Below are 6,000 nucleotides of genomic sequence, written 5' to 3'. Positions count from 1 at the left end.
TCTTATTTTTTTAGACTCTTCTTGTATCAAAAACAGTACTGTAAATCCAGGGCTGTACGCTAAGCTTTTTCACTAGGGGCACACTTGCCCCTAAATGAGAAATTTAGGGGCAAAAAATATTTTTTAGGGGCACATTTTTAAATAACAATTTTACCATTATTTATATCGATTGTTTTTTATTTAAAAAAAATAAAAAAAATAATTTTATATAATTTTTTTTTAATAAAATATATATTATATAATCATACTTGTAGTTGTATTATCTGCGAGACATCGCCACCACGCAACAAGTCAAAATGCTCGCTATATGCAACCAGCTCCACTGTCTGTGTGTACTCGAGTAGCCTCCAGCTACGGCCAGGATTCTCCGGAGCTGCAGCTGGACCCTATACTGTAGCCTCCAGCTACGGCCAGGATTCTCCGGCGCTGCAGCTGGACCCTATTGACTATATTCAGCGTGCCCTCAGCTCGAATACGCATCGACTCAGTGTTATAAGACATTGATATCAGGAGCTATCTGAACTATTTAGTTTAATGGGACGTTTCGTTTTGAACAGTTAGGGTTGGGTACCGTTCACATTTGAACCAGTACCTGGGGATCGATAATGGTATACGACGACAGGGCTTGAGACTAACACCGTCCCGTCGTCCCGGGGGAAATAAAATATGTATTTGGGATGAAGAAAAATCCTCCACGGGGCCGGGACACAGTCGGGACGAAGAGGATTTATTTTCCCCCACTTGGAAAATGTCAACTGCGCCGACTGTCAGTGCGCATATCACTGTCAAACGGTTCGTGTCTTCCGAGTGCTCGCTTTAGTTGACAGTGGCACGAGACCACTGCACGAGACCCGTGGAAATATCAGAATGTTTAATAGAATGTTTAATAAAAGTTCTCGTGGTTCCGGCCATCCTCTAGCCATCCTCTCAGTCAAGGGAGCACTCTCAAACATGCTGCACTATTTGAAGTGTATAACGTTAAACAGAGCAGAAGAAGATGGAATAACAGACACAGACTGACCAACAGGGAACTGCATCCAACCCTAGTACAAAGGCAGGTCTGCGGTGGTGGCTACTGCCACTGCTGGCTCAATGTTCTCGACGGTCACATTTTCATTCGACGGCTCACTAGGAGGTGGAACGCGTCGAAAATATGAAGCAATACTAACTTTACTTTTCTTCATAGGCATAGCTAAATCAGACAGTCAGCCAGTCTATCAGAGTGCTCAATCGATTTTCCCCACTCTCATACCGGAGTGCTCAGCTCGCGTGAGTGGCGTCATCACACGGCTTGGATAATTTAGGAGTGAAATGCGAATGCAAGGCTTGAAATCCCTACTCGCAAGCCCGCCCCCAAATATTATTTACCAATCGCAACGGCCAATTAAAGGGGCAATTTGCGACGAGCTCGTCGCACTGTACAGCCCTGAAATCTGGTATGTCATAAATGTATAGATGTAGCAGTACTGTCCATCTGTCATGTATGTCATATGTTATGATGAATTGAAAATGGGGGACCCTGATGTAAACAAGACGAAAGTCTTTCTCTGGTCTGCACCCCCTTAACAATTGTGTGTATTGAGCCACTGTATTGTACCCATTCTGCAATCTGTTAAATAAAAATGTCAATCAATCAAACAAACATCAGGGTCCCCCATTTTGTCTGAATCACTTAAATGTTTTACTCTGACAAACATATAGGCTAACATTAACTTTAACCTCTGATATTTGCTAAATGTATAACCCAATATTAACTTTAACCTCTGATATTTGCTATACGTATAGGCAGACGACTATGCTTGCACCTCATGGTACCAAAGCACCTCAAAGGCGCTAAAAACAAAATTACAAACATCTCAAAACAAACTGGTCAGACTACTGCTTGACCTTACTCCTAGAACCCACCTCACCCCTGCCCACTTTGACAACCTAGGATGGCTTAGAGTAGACGACAGAGTACAGCAACTTGCAATGGGCCTGGTCTACAAGATACACTACACGACCAAGGTACCCATGTACATGTCAAAATACTTCCCAAAGGTCAGTGAATACCACGATCACAACACCAGAGGGAGCTCCACAAATCATGTTAAACCCAGATTCGGCTCAAATAAGGGACTAAACACGTTTCGCAATTATGCCACATCAATGTGGAACGCCCTACCCAAAGCTGTAAAGGAATGTGGATCACTACCCACTTTCAAAACCTCTCTCAAGGGACACCTACGGGAGACTGCAATTCAACACTGGCCCCTGTAAATATCCTAACCCAACCCCCTCCAATGTACAGTAATTTACCTAGTATGGTTGTCAATAGTCCAATGTACAATTTTGTTTGTTTGTACAGTGTCTCCCCCCCCCCCCCCCCCCTCAATGTACAGTTTTGCTTGTTTATACGGTGTGCCCCCCCCCCCAACCACCTCCAATGTAGATTACCCAGTATGGTTGTCAATATCCCAGTGTACCCAACCCCCCCCCCACCCAACCTCCTCCAATGTACAGTTTCTACGTCAAATGTATATACTCCCTTTTCCTGACTCCTTCTGTATCACAAACAGTACTGTATTTGCAAATCTGGTATGTCATAAATGTATAGATGTAGCAGTACTGACTATCTGTATGTCATGTATGTCATATATGTCCTGATGAATTGAAAATGGGGGACCCTGATGTAAACAAGACGAAAGTCTTTCTCTGGTCTGCATCCCCTTAACAATTGTGTGTATTGAGCTGTACTGTATTGTACCCATTCTGCAATCTGTTAATAAAGTTTTCAATCAATCAATCAATTTCAATTCAAAACCGACATTAAATGTAACCTCTGATATTTTCTTACCAACTCAATGGCAAGACTCGAGAAAGGCAGCAGAATCTCAAGACAATCGGTAACTAATTCTCCGTTATACTCTGTCTTAGTAGGTCGGTGTATTTCCTGCAATATGCCCTAAGGAAATGTAACATTAGTTGAGCCAATAATAGAAAACTAAGTCACAGTCTGTCTAGCTACTCTGGCAAAAGTGAAAACATGGGAAATCAAAATGGCTTGCCTTGAACATTGGACTTCCTGGTTGGTTACTTGATCGGCACCTGTTTTCCTCCAATGGGCTCAATGAATATAGAGAGGAGGAGGGTTCTGTGACGTTTTTGCACCAATCAATCGCTGCATTGTTTGGTTGTGGAAAGACGGCCCTGTGTGAGATAACGCCACCATTACCCAGAACGTGTTTATTATTGTGTTTTGGTCAAATGCAACCATATAAATAATAAATAACGCCCTGTTTGAAGACTGGACTAATGTTGTGATAATCGACTTAGATATTCGCATCGGACTTGAGTAAGTTAAGCTACATTCTACCTTCTGTGTGTCGGCCAAGGCGTGAAAAGGCACATTCAGAGTGTCATTCATTCATTAATGTACGTCTTTGTAGAGTAGACCGCGAGGTTGTTTACAATTACAGCACGATAGTTATACAATATTCCCTTGCGAAACGTCACGTTCGTTTGATGGTATTTTAAGATAATATGATGTACTTTGAACTCTCATTTCTTAATTGACTTCTATACTAAAAGTGGACACAAAAAGGCGTTGGAATTGCATCTGTACTCATCTTTGATTGATTGATTGAAAATGGTATTAACAGATTGCAGAATGTGTACAGTACGGCTGAATACACACAATTGTTAAGGGGATGGAGACCAGAGAAATACTTTCGTCTTGTTTAACTGTTACATCAGTGTCCCCCATTTTCAATTCATAATGACATTTATGACATACACAACATACAGGTATATATATATATAGTACTGTTACATTTGTGACATATACGATATGCAAATATACAGTACTGTTGCCCAGAATCCTAACAGATAATATGATGGGGAGGAGACTGTACATTAGGAGGGGGTGGGTGGGTGGACATTTACGGTGGCCAGTTTCCAATTGCAGCCTCCCGTAGGTGCTCTTTGAGAGCGGTTTTGAATGTGGGTAGGATTCACATTCTTTCAAGACTTTCGTCTTGTTTACATCAGGCTCCCCCATTTTCAATTCATAACATTTATGACATGCACGACATACAGATATACAGTAGCCTACTGTTACTGTAACTGATCCCCGTATATTGAGTGGCTTATACGTACTGATGGTATAATCACTGTTTTATTTATCCTTTTACATCGTATTACATTCCTTTTTAAAACAATAACATTCTCACGTAAGAGATATGGCCTCATACGGGTCCATTAAAACTTGTTGCGTATTCCTTCTCTCGCAGTGCACTGTCAAACTGTCAACAAAAGCCAGTGACAGCGACCGAAAAACACTGTTGCCTCACGACATGGATTTACATAAATTAAAGTCACTGTCACACACACACAGGCTTCTATCAATTCTAATAACAAAAAAGTCCTGGATATTCATATTATATATAAATGTAAATGTAAATATTCCTAAACACAAATATTACACAGGTAATTACTCAAAAAATAATAAACCATTCTTGGGGTTATATTACAGTTACATCCAGACATTTATGACATACAAGATACAAATACAGTACTGTCTATTTACAGTTTCTAAAAGAGAATACATTTGAGGGGGGGGGGGGGGGGGTTGGACATTTACCGGGGCCAGTTTCGAATTGCGGCCTCCCGTAGGTGCTTTTTTAGAGCGGTTTTGAAGGTGGGTAGGGATTCACATTATTTTACGGCTGTGGGTAGGGCGTTCCACATTGTTGTGGCATAATTGCGAAACGTGTTTAGTCCCTTGTTTGAGCCGAATCTGTGTTGGACATGATTTGTGGAACTCCCTCTGGTGTTGTGGTCGTGGTATTCACTGACCTTTGGGAAGTATTTCGACATGTACATGGGTACCTTAGTGGTGTAGTGTATCTTGTAGACCAGGCCCATTGCAAGTAGCTGTACTCTCCGTCATCTACTCTAAGCCATTATAGACTTATATAGACAGACTTATATAACAAGAGGTGCAAATCCAGAGCCTGCAGAATAATGAAAGACCCTCACCACCCCAACAACAGCCTGTTCAAGCTGCTGCGGTCAGGCAAACGCCTGCGCACACCAGCAACTAGGATAGAGAGACTTCGGCTCAGCTTCTTCCCCCAGGCCATCAGAGTCTTGAACACTGAACTCAACTAGTCTCCACACACAAGCACACATGAGCACGTACAACACACACTAACACAGGGCTGTACACTGCGACGATCTCGTCGCAAATTGCCCCTTAATTTGGCCGTTGCGATTGAAATATTATATCTGGTAGCAACGTTGCGAGTAGAGATTTCAACCCTTCATTCGCATTTCACTCCTAAATTAATCCATACAAATTGGATATATTTTTTTTTAAACATTAGCCTACAACCAAGGCTGTACAGTGCGACAGTGTTGTACAACGGTGTTGTATGCTGATGTGCGCACTTTCAGAGCCTCACGGACGGATTTGTCTACCCAGGGCTTTTGATTTGGGTAGATTTTAATTGTGGTGGAGGGGATTGTTTCTTCTACCAGAGTACAGACATAGTCAAGCACCGTTTCAGTGTATTCGTTAATATTGGCTGTGTTATCACGGAATACACTCCAGTCTGTGCATTCAAGTGCAGCTTGGAGTGACTCTGACGTGTCAGGAGAACTGCCTCTCCCTGAACGTCAGCAAAACAAAGGAGATGATTGTGGACTTCAGGAGGTCGGGGGTCATAGGACTACAGCCCCCTCAGCATCGACGGGGCACCGGTTGAGAGAGTGAACAGTTTCAAGTACCTCGGAGCCCACATATCCGAGGATTTGACATGGACCACACACATTGACAGTGTTGTGAAGAAGGCACGACAACGCCTCTACTTCCTCAGGCGCCTAAGGATGTTCCAAGTCAGTCAGAAGATCCTTAGGAACTTCTACTCATGTACAATAGAGAGCATCCTGACTGGCAACATCACCTCCTGGTTTGGGAATAGCACTGCACAAGACCGTAGCAGACTACAAAGAGTGACA

The 6,000-nt window shown here is 42.5% G+C and overlaps 1 protein-coding gene across 1 annotated transcript in view; it reads left to right on the top strand.

The window, feature by feature from the left end:
• Positions 1-3,232: 3,232 nt before the first annotated feature.
• LOC311242104 (uncharacterized protein) overlaps positions 3,233-6,000 on the top strand; it is a gene marked incomplete at its 3' end in the record, with an annotated part of 40,693 nt that continues 37,925 nt past the window's right edge. The window contains exon 1 of the mRNA XM_084331055.1: positions 3,233-3,334. The remainder of the gene's footprint in view (positions 3,335-6,000) is intronic.

Source organism: Notolepis coatsorum (assembly GCF_963971535.1).
Source record: "Notolepis coatsorum genome assembly, chromosome: 1".
Taxonomy (NCBI): domain Eukaryota; kingdom Metazoa; phylum Chordata; class Actinopteri; order Aulopiformes; family Paralepididae; genus Notolepis; species Notolepis coatsorum.
This window is presented reverse-complemented; position numbering and strand designations above follow the sequence as displayed.